The sequence below is a fragment of the Ptychodera flava genome, unplaced genomic scaffold (assembly GCF_041260155.1).
Source record: "Ptychodera flava strain L36383 unplaced genomic scaffold, AS_Pfla_20210202 Scaffold_80__1_contigs__length_553813_pilon, whole genome shotgun sequence".
Taxonomy (NCBI): Eukaryota; Metazoa; Hemichordata; class Enteropneusta; family Ptychoderidae; genus Ptychodera; species Ptychodera flava.
In genome coordinates, this window is record NW_027248402.1 from 299,589 (window position 1) to 313,298 (window position 13,710).

General features: G+C 35.9%; 1 long non-coding RNA gene across 1 annotated transcript; it reads right to left on the reverse strand.

Annotated features, from left to right (window-relative positions):
- Positions 1-1,201: 1,201 nt before the first annotated feature.
- On the reverse strand, positions 1,202-6,940 carry LOC139128964 (uncharacterized). The gene is made up of 5 exons (XR_011551470.1): positions 6,861-6,940; positions 3,077-3,157; positions 2,400-2,655; positions 1,707-1,763; positions 1,202-1,429 (listed from the first exon to the last, which is right to left on the reverse strand). It is a non-coding gene; the product is annotated as an uncharacterized lncRNA (long non-coding RNA).
- Positions 6,941-13,710: the final 6,770 nt, after the last annotated feature.

Genomic DNA, 13,710 nt, shown 5'->3' on the forward strand with positions numbered 1-13,710 from the left:
AGATATGAACTAGATAAATTTGACAGTCCAAAAATTTGACCCTAAGACGCATTCTATCTTAAACGGTGAACGAAATGAAAACACACTTAAGTAAAAATTAACTTGATTTGAATATGAAAGGAATATACTAGAGCAAAAATAATGCCATTACATAAGGCACCTACTTACTATTGGAGGCGGATCGCAGCAAACAGCTCGGCAACAGAAAGCCGATGAAATAATGGCAATGACAGCCTCAGTGGCAGCCATTAACCCTAAAAGAGATTCAACTACCAAACAGGCGTCCTGTGAAATGGAAGAAGAGATTAAATCCACTCTGAATAGTTTGTATAAAAGTAGTTAAACACGAGGAGTCATGGGCGTAGTCCACCTCAGGCGCGGCTATATTCTATCACCATTGGCGGTGTTGTTAAACAAACACGATCAGGAACTAATTTTGGGTAATTGGATAGTAAAGTTCTGTCGTTTTGATCCGCAAATGTAAGCTCGTCAGGTTTTCTTTTTTGGTTTCTACACTTCTTTTCATGAGTAATTTTTAAGATTGCAACGTTCAGCTAAAGGGCACCTATAAATTTTGAAAAATTTGAAAAATATGAAGATTCAATTATCCCAAATAAGTTCCAATCGTGTTAACAATATAATAATCTGAAGTGTCTTGCAGTGAATTAATGTATACATTCACGCTAATTTTAAAAAGGTTCGGACTGATTGCTTTCTATATTAAGAGATATCAATATTATACATTTAAATGAAGCATAAAACAACAAACAACAACTGTCATAAACAATTTCTGGACAAAAGTTTAAACATAAGAAAAGTGACACCCCTGACCAACAAATTCACTAAAGATTGTATTTATAGGTACTCCTGTTTTGTATACTCTACGCATATACATTAGTTATTTTCACAGAGTACACCATGCCAAAATTCCTACACAATGGCACATATTATCATTAGTGTGTACAGAAACTAATTCCGATGAAACTTCAAAACTTTCTACTTTTTTATAACTTTGAAAAAGCTTTGACGTACGGCAATAAAGTACAGAGCGTGACATTCTGAAAACATCCAGCCTCATAACGCACGCACTATAAAAATAAATTCTTAGGTCAGGTCACAATATCCAATTTTGATGTAAGTGGTGATGTCGAATGAAAATAATATATTTTATTCGGGCAACCAAGGCTTAAATGATTTTCGCGCTGTTTTTACAATTATTCATTTCTCGAACACAATCAAAGTTCATAAGTTTGTAGAAAGACTGTCACATTTCTTTATGCGCTGGGTCACATTGTTTTCGAATACTTACATAATAAAAGTAGTCATCATTGCCATACTCTTCTTGGAATATCATTGCTACACTTGCTGACAAAAGTACAGGCGCAAACAGAGAGGCTGACACCACCGAAAGAACCATGAAAGTTATAATCTGTCAATATAGACCGAAGAATGCTAATCATTGTAGATGATTATATTCACTTTGACTGCATACCAAAATTTTGTAAACAAAATTTCCAACACATTCCTTTTATTTAACACTTTAATTATATCCGTGACATTTTATATAAACGTTGTAATTAGCAATACTGTCATGGATGAATCTATATTGTTATTCAGATATTTTAACTGTTCAAGTAAGTACTACTAGTTTATATCAATTATCGCCCACAATTTTTAAATCAATGTCCATAATCATTATAACTCACCAATCCATTGGTCTTCTTAGATGCAGATATCAGTCCCAGTAAACCGCTGACCATGAACTAGAAATAGTTAGTGATTGATGAGCCGTTATCAAAAAGAAACAAGAGCAATTCCTGCTTCTCATACAACCCTCGATATTAAAGTACAATATTTGATTTTAGTCTTGTTAAGAATAAACTTCTACATGCTCAGTTGAAGAGCCAAGGCACGATCTACAGCCAAACAGTGGAAAATTCGAAGAAGAAGCAATTACTATTTACACTGTTTCATGGTTAGAATACTGGGAAAGTAGCCAAATAATCAAATATTCTAGTTTTAAATAGTCATTCTAATCTACCACTATACGCACGTCAATGTGAGAAGTAGCCCTGCATGTAATTCAATGCTTTGCTTTCGTATGCTTAAAATATACTTTTCACAATTATGAATACTTTTTCGGTCGGCAAGCACATTTTCCTGCATAGAATAACAGTTCCTCACATTGACAAATATGTGTTGGTAAAATGTTATCTCTGCTCAAATTAATTCAGAAGCATTATATTTACTAAATAAATGAGAAACTTTGATCACGAATTATAAAAATTCGTAATGAAATATCAATGAAACAGTCGAAAGATGAAAGAATGTGTGATTCCAAGAATTGCCTAGAGACGCAGCTGTCTTGACTTGATATTAAGGTAACAATCATTACTTACGAAGACGCCACACCATATTCCACAGCCGATTTCAGATGACACACACTCAATAACAATTGCAACTATTCCTAGAGCCACGGTAGTACCACCCAGAAGAAATTGACAAAAACTCAGTGCAGTGATGGTTCGACTGGCAAAGTCTGGTCTTGTACCATTCCTTATCGTAGGTTGGAATTGCTGAGGTGCGTACGTTTGAAGTACCTGTACCTGCGACTGGCTTTGTTCATGTCGCTGTGGTTGCATTGTGACTTATACTCTGAAAAAAAAGTAAAAACAACGAAACGCTTTATTATATGCTCTTCAAGTAATTGCAATCACTAAGATGTTCGCACATGAAAGTGAATAAATTGTTTGCATAGCTCGTGCATCGAAACATACATTTTAAAGGTTTATTATATATGTGCTAAAATAAAAGCAACATTTTGACCTGTCACCGAACAATGAAAGAATAGTGACACTTGGAAAATTTTCTTTTCACCTTGTTCAATTTTTCCTCAAAAACATTCAAAAATCATTGCAATTTCTCCAAGATTTTCAGTATAGTGTGTACATTCTGTAATCATTCTGAGAGGGAGACGCCTCAGCAAAATAAACAACACGGTTTAGGTTTGTCTAAAGTAAGTGTCAAAGGCATATAATATTACAAATATTTATTACTTTCTTCAAAGAAACCGTACCAGAACAAGTCTTCAACAGCCCTGGCCTTACGGTGACATCAATCTGACAATTGTTAATCAAGCTTGACTCAAGCAGACAGCCTGTGTATGAAATAAACAAATAAATTCCTTCGATTTGGCAAACAAAATGGTGAAGAAATGTTTAACTCTGTGCAGTATGCACTGTCCTTCCGTTGATGTGGAGAGACTCTCACAGAAATAGAATGGACTATTTTATTCGCTCATGGTTAGACGTCGCTTATCCGAGAACTTTGTTGTTCGTGGTACTATCTCACTTATAAACATTAACTTAAACTAACCTTAAGCATTAACGATTCCAGTTCTTGAAAACACTTTCTGACGACATCATTAAGGCTTAGTCAAAAGTGGATGAAATACTACAAGGGAGCATAATAAAAAAGCTAGTTGCTTGACCCAAGCGTGAACCCAAACTACTATACAAATTGCATCGAGTGTCCCGTATAAGTTGACACACAGGATTAGAAAAGTTAAATATTAAAAACTAAGTAAAGAAACAGTTTGACAAATGTTACACATCGATCGCACATATACTGACTCCATGGCTTGATGTGAATGTACGATTACCTCAGTGCCTAATTAATATCGATAGTTCAAATACCCCTTTCTATACAGGAGAATTTATGAAACCCTACGCCTTGTTTTCTCAAAATTACAGCGATATCTCCGCGTAAGGTATGCTTACTAAAGGACATGCAACATGTAACATGACATTATGTAATTTTTGCAATGATCATGACATCTCAAATAACCAATGAACTACCACGTTGCAACTATATCCTCTTCACAAAATGTCGGGTTCATATGAACGATGCCTTTTGCACTGATAATGGTGACTTTTCTCGAAATGGTTTCTCATGATACACTTTTCACCAAACCTATTCGTTCATAACAAACATGAGCGCCTTTCCAATATCCACAATTTCGCCATGACAGTACTATCACATATCACAAATGTGAAACACATTACTATAGTTACCAAGGAAACTGTTCGAATAAATGACCACATTTTCTGATATAAAATACATGCGTCACTATACATAGTCTCTGACCTGTAAACTATATGTAATCTTCACCCGTCTAATATGTTAGATGCCGCTCCAATTCTCCTTAAAGCTGTTCTCTGCTGCCGACTCTTTAACCGATGACGTTACAAGTATCCCTATCTTTACGAGTTTGAAAAGAGAACCTTCATGTATTTGTAAATTTTGACACTATCTTTGTTGCAGTAACACTGCAACCATGAATGTTGGCGTATAATGCAAAAATAGTGTAAGATTCCGTTACCCTGTCAGCACGATATACGGTAAGCTGTTAGTGAACATTTTGAATTGAGTGCAACCAATAAAAACAGAAAATTGAGCAAAAACATGCACGATTTTGAACAATTAGAAAAAACATGTGGTGGAGGGTTTTAATTTTGTGAAGGTCATAACACCGCAAACAAATAACCGAATCTGTATCAACCATTATCATTAATTCATTATACATGATATAGGCCAGACAAAACATACGGAAATCACAGACTTCTTTCAAATCTTTTACACAATGATTGAAGAGTGTGATAGTTGCATCGAGATTTAATTATAGTGGTATCATATCAGACTTTATCCATTCCTCACTCAAAAGTAGCGTTTAGAAAAATTACATTTTACTCTGTTTTACCTATATTGCATCGGAGGAATCATCTTTTTTATTCCATATTGAAAATGTTGTAATGCATTGGTTACAAAATGTTGGTAGACAATGATAGACGTTTTAAATTTTAATGCAGGACGTGGTAATCTGGAAAACGTTATACTTAAATTGAGAGTTATTTGGAAGCCATATACATACGACAATTTCTATACGCCGAGAAATTGAAAAGATTCGGGGGTAAATAATTATGGTCTGCTCTTAATCTCCTGATATAGTGTTTTAACTTAACACAAATGGAAGGTACTTCTGATTATGTATATGCATAATCTCGTTTGCATCTTCATTTCACATTTTGAAATATCAAAAGTTGATGTCACTGACATGCATGTTGTATTGTAACACATCAGATGGCCCAAATACATGATGATACTTTAAATGCCCAAATTAGTTTATTTTTCCACCTAAAATATTGTGCAAGTGTACAAGAAATATATCGTGAATAATTGTATTGTGACTTCACTGCCCCCTATAATTGTTATATTTTACTCACCATTGACCATGAAATATATGTGCTTCTTTAGCTAAAGACTTTTGTCACGTATGGATCATATACTGAGAGATATATGGACAGTAGGGGGAACGCTAACATACAAAAAATCTGTACACTACATCTTTGTGCTCGTTATTCAGAATCATATTTCACAGATTTGAATGTTGGTCAAGCAATTGCATATGCTATTGTTTATCTGCGTTGTCAATTGAGGTTTTACTAAAAGAATTTACTTTTGCAAGCAGTACGAGACCAATCTGACGCATGCTCCACCCAGCTATCATCCGTCGAATGAAACCTTGTCTTGTCTCATCGATGGATGTCATTCGTAGCATAAGGCATACGTTTGTAAAATTTGAAACCGAACGTTCCTCTTGTTAATTGTGGTGTGAAAGTCATCTTGCAATAACCAATCGATGGTAAACCAATATATCTACTTCTTGCTGACACAGGTAACCGTTTTATTTCGTTTGTTTCGTTTCTGATTTTTTTTACTTTTGCCGTTCAGTCATGCAACTGAGCTCTCGGCAGAGTGCGTCAGTCTCTGGATCTCAAAATCAACCAAAATAAAGGAATACTGGGCAGTTTTGTGATAACAAAATTTCCCAAAATTAATGTCCAGACATCTCTAAATGTTACAGCTAATGATCTTAAACGAACTATTTTATCATTCACAACAAAGGTTGTCTAGCGAACATTGAATATTCCTGAGTGTGACCTTTGCTACCCTGACAATGCATACAATGGCTGAGATGATGTCATGCAGTGTTTGTGTTATGGTAAGGGGCGTAACCTAAGAAAGTCTTTCTAATATTATATTCTCATGTATACCTTTCTAAAACGTTCGCCTTGCCATTTCCTTCCAAAATATTTGCAAGGACTTCAATGAAAAATGTATGATAGATTTATCTGAAATGGCTCTCACAATGTGAATTTGTAAATGAATCGATGGTGCTGTGGAAGCAAGTTACACTTTATGCTTGGTAGTGCAGAAATATACCATTACTGGTTGCTGGTTTTTGGTAGGCAAGATACGCAGAAATGACGAAGTGAAAGGTTCATGTGCAAGCAACTATGTAGGATTGTTTCACACTGACCAAAATCGTAAATTAGGGTTTCATTCAACCAACTGCCGCACCTCCCATGCGAACTCCACTAAAACACATACCCTGCGTGCTATCTCTTATGTTAACCCCGAGTCAAAATCTGATTACATCTGGTTGCAGCTTATTGTGCATTTTTGCAAAACATGCAACTAACTTCCAAGTTTACATAGCACTTCTGAAGTTTTTAATGTCTTACTGAATTATTAATATGTCACTGTAAGCGTAAAATGCGCACATATTTGCGAAAATAATACATTAGAATGAAATCCGCTAGCAGAAAGCGAAAGAAATGTTTTTTGTTATAGGGGCGTAACCGCGTATGGTCGATAACAGCGTACAGAATAACTGCGATTAAATTAAAATGCTACTCCTGCGTCATACCTCTGCTATGGTCCTCGCAATATCGCTTGACTTCATATTCCATAAATATATATCAATATCATGATACTTGTTGTTTTTTTGTCCAACTTACCTTTAAGACATGACATCAAATCGATCTGCCGTCAAAGTACTGGTACGTCTGCTCTCGATGACGTGTACTCTTGCCTGACATTTTAACATCTACTATGGTGACCTTATTTGTACATTTGTTTGTACAGCCTTCATTCGTCACAGCTTTGCTGATATCAAAGCTACAATCGAATAATATATTTCATGCATATGCCTCAGTAACTATATTTCATACTTATATTTTATTTATTATCTTTTTTGAATTTATTGTATATTTCTGTACATTTTTTTTCTTAGGACTCATCTTCATTTTGAAATTCGTGTAATCACTTTGTTGCGAATGGGTAACACTTTGTACCCTTAAAATCCTCGTCAAATATCCCCTGAGCTTTCCAGTGGAAGCAGGCAGCTTTCAAGCAAAGACAAGACTTGGTGGGCGATATTGTTGAAACTGTTAAATATCTTATGTTGAAGTAATGTCATTTAGTGATATTTACAGGGAAATACGTCATATACAGACAGCAAACGAGCAAAATACCTAGCAAGTTCACAAAAGATATTTTGTCGGACTTTGATTGTTGATTACCGAGTCAAATGGTAAATTCAACATGAAATGAAACCGGTGTGCAGATTGGAATGCATTCGTTTCACGGTTGACAAGGAGGATGCAGGACAATTGAGCCAATATTATTGCCTATTTTACTGATATGAAAAGATAACGCAAACCACATTAATTTAGAATATTTTTTCGAATTCTCAATTACTTTGTAAAATACTGTTTTATTCCAGAAAACATTGAGGTGCATCAACCCATATAAAGAAACAATTTATGTCATCATGATAATTATTATCTCAGCAACTCCATACTCCTCGTCAGCTTGAAGCGAATGCATCGCGATCTGCATTCTCATCTGAATTAACCATGCGCCTTGGTAATTCACAATCGAAGTCAAAACATCGTCAGCGAACTTGCAAGTTAGTTAGTTTGTTTACTCTTTTGATAATACGTATTTTCTCTGTAGAGCACTTAATCACACCAAATTTTAATTATACGGGCCACAATTTTCAATCATTTTATCAAACACATGTTGATAAATTTGATATTGTTTTCATTACAACCTGATTCTATACCAAGCATTGTCCAAGTATCCCCTAGCAGTGAGATGCAACAAATGCAAACACATCAATATAGTTTAACCTGATAGCAGTAGTTTACTTGAAGGATGAAGTTGGTGTATATTTGGGGTAAAAAATCTCAATTTTCATATTAAGGTAAAAATTAATTTTGGTCAAAAACTTTACGCTATTTTTAGAAATGTAATACTTCACTTGGAAAGACGAGTATATGTAGAAAAAGAAACGACTATTTTATTTTTCATTATCTATCCTCATTCTAAAGTGGCAAGGGTTGAAAGACTGACACTCAAAAAAGGGATTAAAATGACGATTGGAAAAAATCAAAATGCTTCTTATTCAAAATGTAAGAACTCTATAGCCAAAAAATAGTCCTTTTTTATACCATTGAAAGAACATTATGTGAAAATTTCAGAAAATTTGAACCAGCCAGAAGGGAGTTAAAGGCCCAATAGCAGAATATTTTAGCTTTTTGGGGGGATTTTATTTCCAAACTAAATCAAGTTTTGTGGGATGTACTCATTGAAGCAAGAAGAATAAACTGTCCAGAGGGACTGCATGTGCATTTTTGAGCAAGATAAATAATAAACGTTTGCCCAAACATAAAATGGCGCCCTCATGCAACTAAAGTAAAAACACTGTACGTCAAGCATATATTCACTGGAATCTTCACAGAAACAACAGAGTAGTCCGATTTAATGCATAGTGCTGAATGTTTTCCCCTGGGACATCATATGCTTGGTTTTCTTTGTAATATTAACAGTTTTTGAAAATGGCGGGAAATCAAAATAACGGTTAAAATTTGAAATTACTTGTCCATATTTTTCAGTAGTAAAGGACGATACAGCTACAGGGGTTTTAAATTCTTTGGAAACCTTGAAGTAGGGAGAAAAACGAAGCCAGGAATTTTGGTAATTGGCATACATTTGCATAAATTAACATTTCTTTATCACGTAACTTACGACTGCTTGACAAGCTAAAAGGTCAATCCAATCAATATTTTAATCTTGGGTTAACAAGTTCATTAAAATTTAATATTTGCAAAAAAAGTTATTTTGAGCAAAATAGGCTGTGTTGGGTGCAGCGCCCCCTTAGTACTGTTTCACTTGAAGTTAATCAACTTTTAGCATACCTTTTGTTTCATGATTTTGCTCAAGAATATTGCAAATAATTGATAGCAGACGGTAAGCATGTGACATGTGATATTTTCAAGCAGCGGAGTGATCTTTTTTCATACCCTAATTCACAGCGCCATGATATTTCAAGTTATCCCGACATTCCCTCTCCCATCTTGACAGAGTTTGTTAAGAAGGTTTAATTCATGACATCACTTTTATTCGGTAACACAAAAAGATAATCCATTTATGCAGAAAGGTTTCTTTCACAAAGAGTAAGACTTCCACTAGAGTGCACAGAACACACCACAACTCATCCATACCTCAGTGAAACTGTGTGACTAGATGATGACATTCCTAGTAGAAAGCTGTCGAGGTTCTTGGCAAGTTTGGTTTCGACTTTATTCGTAGTCCCTTCTGGACTACACGTGTACGTTTGTTGATGCGTAAAGTTCCGTTATTGGATCGAAAGGATCTACGTCTGTTCTACAGATCCTTCGAAGTTGTTGAGAGTCTGTGGTGAGAATCACATCTTTTTCCAATAAACAGTTCAGCAGATTTACACTGGTTCCAATGAGGGAGTTTAAGGACTATGATGGTAGATAAATAAGTAACCTTGAGTCGTAAAGAGAGCCCCCAGTGTTGTTCGTAGCAAGGCTTGGTAATGGCGGATGAATGTAAATTTTCTGTTTACTATGTTGGTAATATTTACACATTGTTTCGTCCTAAAAATAGGACTTCAATGGGTGAAAAGATGTCTACAAAAGAAAATACAGAAAAAGAAGAAAAGAAAAAAAAAGGACTAATGTTCATATTTCTCAAATGCTTTTACAAGCTTAGTGAGTTAAAGTTACGATAGGTATAGAGTGTGACAATTCCTACTGTTTATGTGTGGTGCAGTGGGAAAGTCATGGAAAGTCAAACGGTCATTTACAGTGCCGATTGAGGGCGCTGTGAGCAATTGTTATTTAAATGTTTGTCGATACAATAAGTTTAGAATCATGAGGCCCTTGGGTGATAATTCCCCAAATTTTGAAACCCAGATAGACTATATTTTCCTACAAAGCACGTCGCCTTGTTTATTTAATGACAATCCCGATTATTATTGAAACGTCTCTAATGGAGTGTTAATTTTGATTGAAGTGAACCTCGACAGTAGTATTTGTTTTAAGTCTTATTGTTAATAGATGGGTATTGAACCCGAAGCGAAATTCTGTTTTAGTTTCTCCTACTTGTTGTTTTTCCTTGTTTTGCATGTAATTAGATTGAATAGGCTTTTTTATTTGCAGGTAATGCTACGTTTGATGGTGTAAATTGTGTTTGTTGCGCGGCTTTGAAATTGTGCAGCGTTAGAGAAATATTTAGCAATATTGCAACCTCTGTTTGTACCACATTTGTAGAAATCAAAGCCACGCTACGAACAACACTGGAGGCTATCTATAGAATTATCATTTACTTATATATATATATATATATAATATATATATATATATATATATATATATATATATATATTCCCATGGCATTTTTCTCTGTTTGACGTCATCGTATACGAGCATACGAGCGTTTTTCGCGGAGCCGTACAACATCGAGCCGAAGGCGAGAAGTTGTGCGGCTCCGTGAAAAACACGAGTATAAATGACGTCAAACAGAGAAAAGTACCATGGGACTATATATTTATCACATGAACATTCTTGTTATTTTCCTTTGATGTGGATGGATCAAAATTATCGTAACAAATTGCATGAATTTCGTCGCGATTTGTGTTTTACTTACGCGGATTACTTTCGATTAAAAAGTAAAGCGGCTCGCTACCCAGGAGACACTTTCGTTCATAATCCCGTCTAGCTGAAATTTTGATACACCGAATGGTATCTCCACCAAACAGACGTATGGATTTGGTCACGTGAACGTGCCAATCATCGTCTCGCGCTGTACCGATACCAAGGCAAGTCGGCCATCGGCGGACATAACTTTCACCGTGCTGGCGACGGAAAGCCATAGTATTCAGAGTTATTTAGAATATTTACAAATAGATTTATGAAGTAAATGCAACGACAAGATCGAATCAGTAATTCTCATTCTCGGAGATGCTGTGGCTTTTCAAAATATCATGCAAATTTACGACCTTGGCGAGCGCGAAAGATAACGTTCGATGGCACACAGGGTGTACCTCATTGTTTGTGCATGCCAACAACGGTGCCGTCACCGGTCTCTGCTGGTGTCAACTAGTCAATCCCGATCTCGGTCGTCAATGTTTTCGTCTTACGGACTTTGATGTTTGCAGTGACACATATCTCACTCATGGATACATCCTAATTTTGTTACTTGACGGAAACACTTTTTTGAGTCTTGTCGTAGTCAACTTTCAAAGTACATCGGATTCCACAGCGCTGCACACAGCTCGACAGCGTATGTCTTCGCTACAGCTTTATGCCGCGCTGCAAGTTTGATTCCGAGCGAGAATTTACGGAATATTTTGTGCGATGAAGGAAATTTATCGTTGTTAGTCGAATGACTTTATGCTTGTGCCTCCTATATCGCTTTCTCGAAGATTATACTGTACTCATTTATTATTTAATATACTGTACTCAGTTGAACTTAACGTTGCGGTGTAGATTTCGGGATCGCCAGGTACGACGTTCAAATTGAGCCTACACGACTCGACTGGAGCCGCGACGTTACTGAGCCATAAAAATATAACGATCGACAGTATCTCCATTCGATTCTCGGGAAAAGCTATAGTTTTAGCGACTCGAAATTTCGGTGGACAAATGTGTCTTCTATATTTCCGTGTCTGGATTTATCGGGTCACCTTTTGGTAAAAATGTCGTGAGACCTAGCACGGCGTCGATCACAACAAATCTGTCTGTGTCGCGACGCGATAATCATTTTAATAGTGGACTATTAAGTCAACTGAGCAGAACACTGTCAAGGTGTCATGAAGTACAATAATGTGAGCGTTTATTTAAAAATTTGTAAACCTAGACTTTAATTGTCACAATAAGACTGGTAATACAAGGTCGAAATTGGATGTGTCAAAAATTCTACTAGCTAGGACTATACAACAGAAAATAATGATATTGAGAGACAAAAGAAACTATAATTGCTTGACGCATCAATGCTTAAATGTTGTCCAATCTAATATAACACACTGAATATCAGTTCTCTGAGAGAAACGATTGCAATTCTATCAGGGAATCGTTGAAAAAGACAAATACAGTCATAAGAAATTAACTGGGAAATTTGATAAGAAATGGGATAAGAAATGGGAAAAACACAATACTAGGATAAATTTTACAATAAATCGCTACAAAACTTGAGAACAATGACTTCGCAACAGTTCCATCAGCTTTGTCTACTTCCCAAAACAACTAAAAATCTGCACCCCTATAGAACCGTAAAAACCTTCATAGATGTAAACAAAGGCATAAAACTGCTAAAGTGCGACTATAATATACTCTACTCAATACGGTTTTTTTTATGTTTTTGATTTTGTTTTTTTTTTTTTTTTTTTTTTTTTAGTGAAACAACATACTATTTAAAAACTCTTAAGTACGCAATTTTCATGCATATTGATAGGTGCACTGGTAAAATTGTGGAAAACCCGCCAGAAGAAGGGAAAATGATATCTAATCAATAACACAAAGAACTATAAACGGTGAAAAGGCGAAACTCTTGAAGCGTTTTTCAAGAGAGTTTACAAGAGGCATAAACTTGAAAGTAGGTAGAAAGGCTCATTGTTAAAAAAGTACAGATAAGACTGGGAGCATAGACAATATTTTTTTTAACGTTTGTTGTATCTGAAGCACGGAAATTCATATCCATGAACAGTAAGGCTGACGTTGACAGAGGGAGCATTTCGAGCCTTGGGATATTTATGATGGAGGTTATTAAACTTACAAGCAGAAAAAAAATATTGCAAAATTTTGAAAGATACCAGTTCCTCATTTTTACCAAGACTGTTAGTGATGCCGGCCCCCAGTTTGTATTTACAGTTTAACGTACAGTCATATCGCACTGAAATAATGAATTTCTAGGATAGCATCTAGGAAATTTTTTACAGTCTATGTAATGCTATCAATTTCCTTGAAGCATTTTGCGATACTCATCATGCGTCTTGATAATTTCTGGTAAGGATCTTAGTTTCTTCTTCATTTCCTTTGCTTTGTCGAACCTTTCCGCTAAGAGATCTCGATCCAGCATGCCAATAATACGCTCCATCCACATCTTAACATCGCTCTCTCGGTCGTAATCGTTAAGCCCCACGTCGACAATCATTTGCTTAGCATCTAAACCGAAATGCTCCTCTAGAAAATCAGCGAGACCGGAGTGCCTTGTGACGAGGACAGGAGGTTCAGCTGCGATGGCTTCCATACCAACCATACCATAGGGTTCACTTCTTGATGGCATGATGAAGAGATGACTTTGCTTCAGATCTTCCATTATTTGCTTCTGTGTACCGTACGGATGAGGGATGGTACTGGAGAAATTTGGACTTCTTGTACTTGTAAATGAAGGCTTCGCTTCCTTTATGTTTATCCTCTTGGATCCCTCTGATATCCCACTTTGGTAGAGGAGCACCCACCTTATGGTAAGAATTACAGACTTCACTCAAGGCCT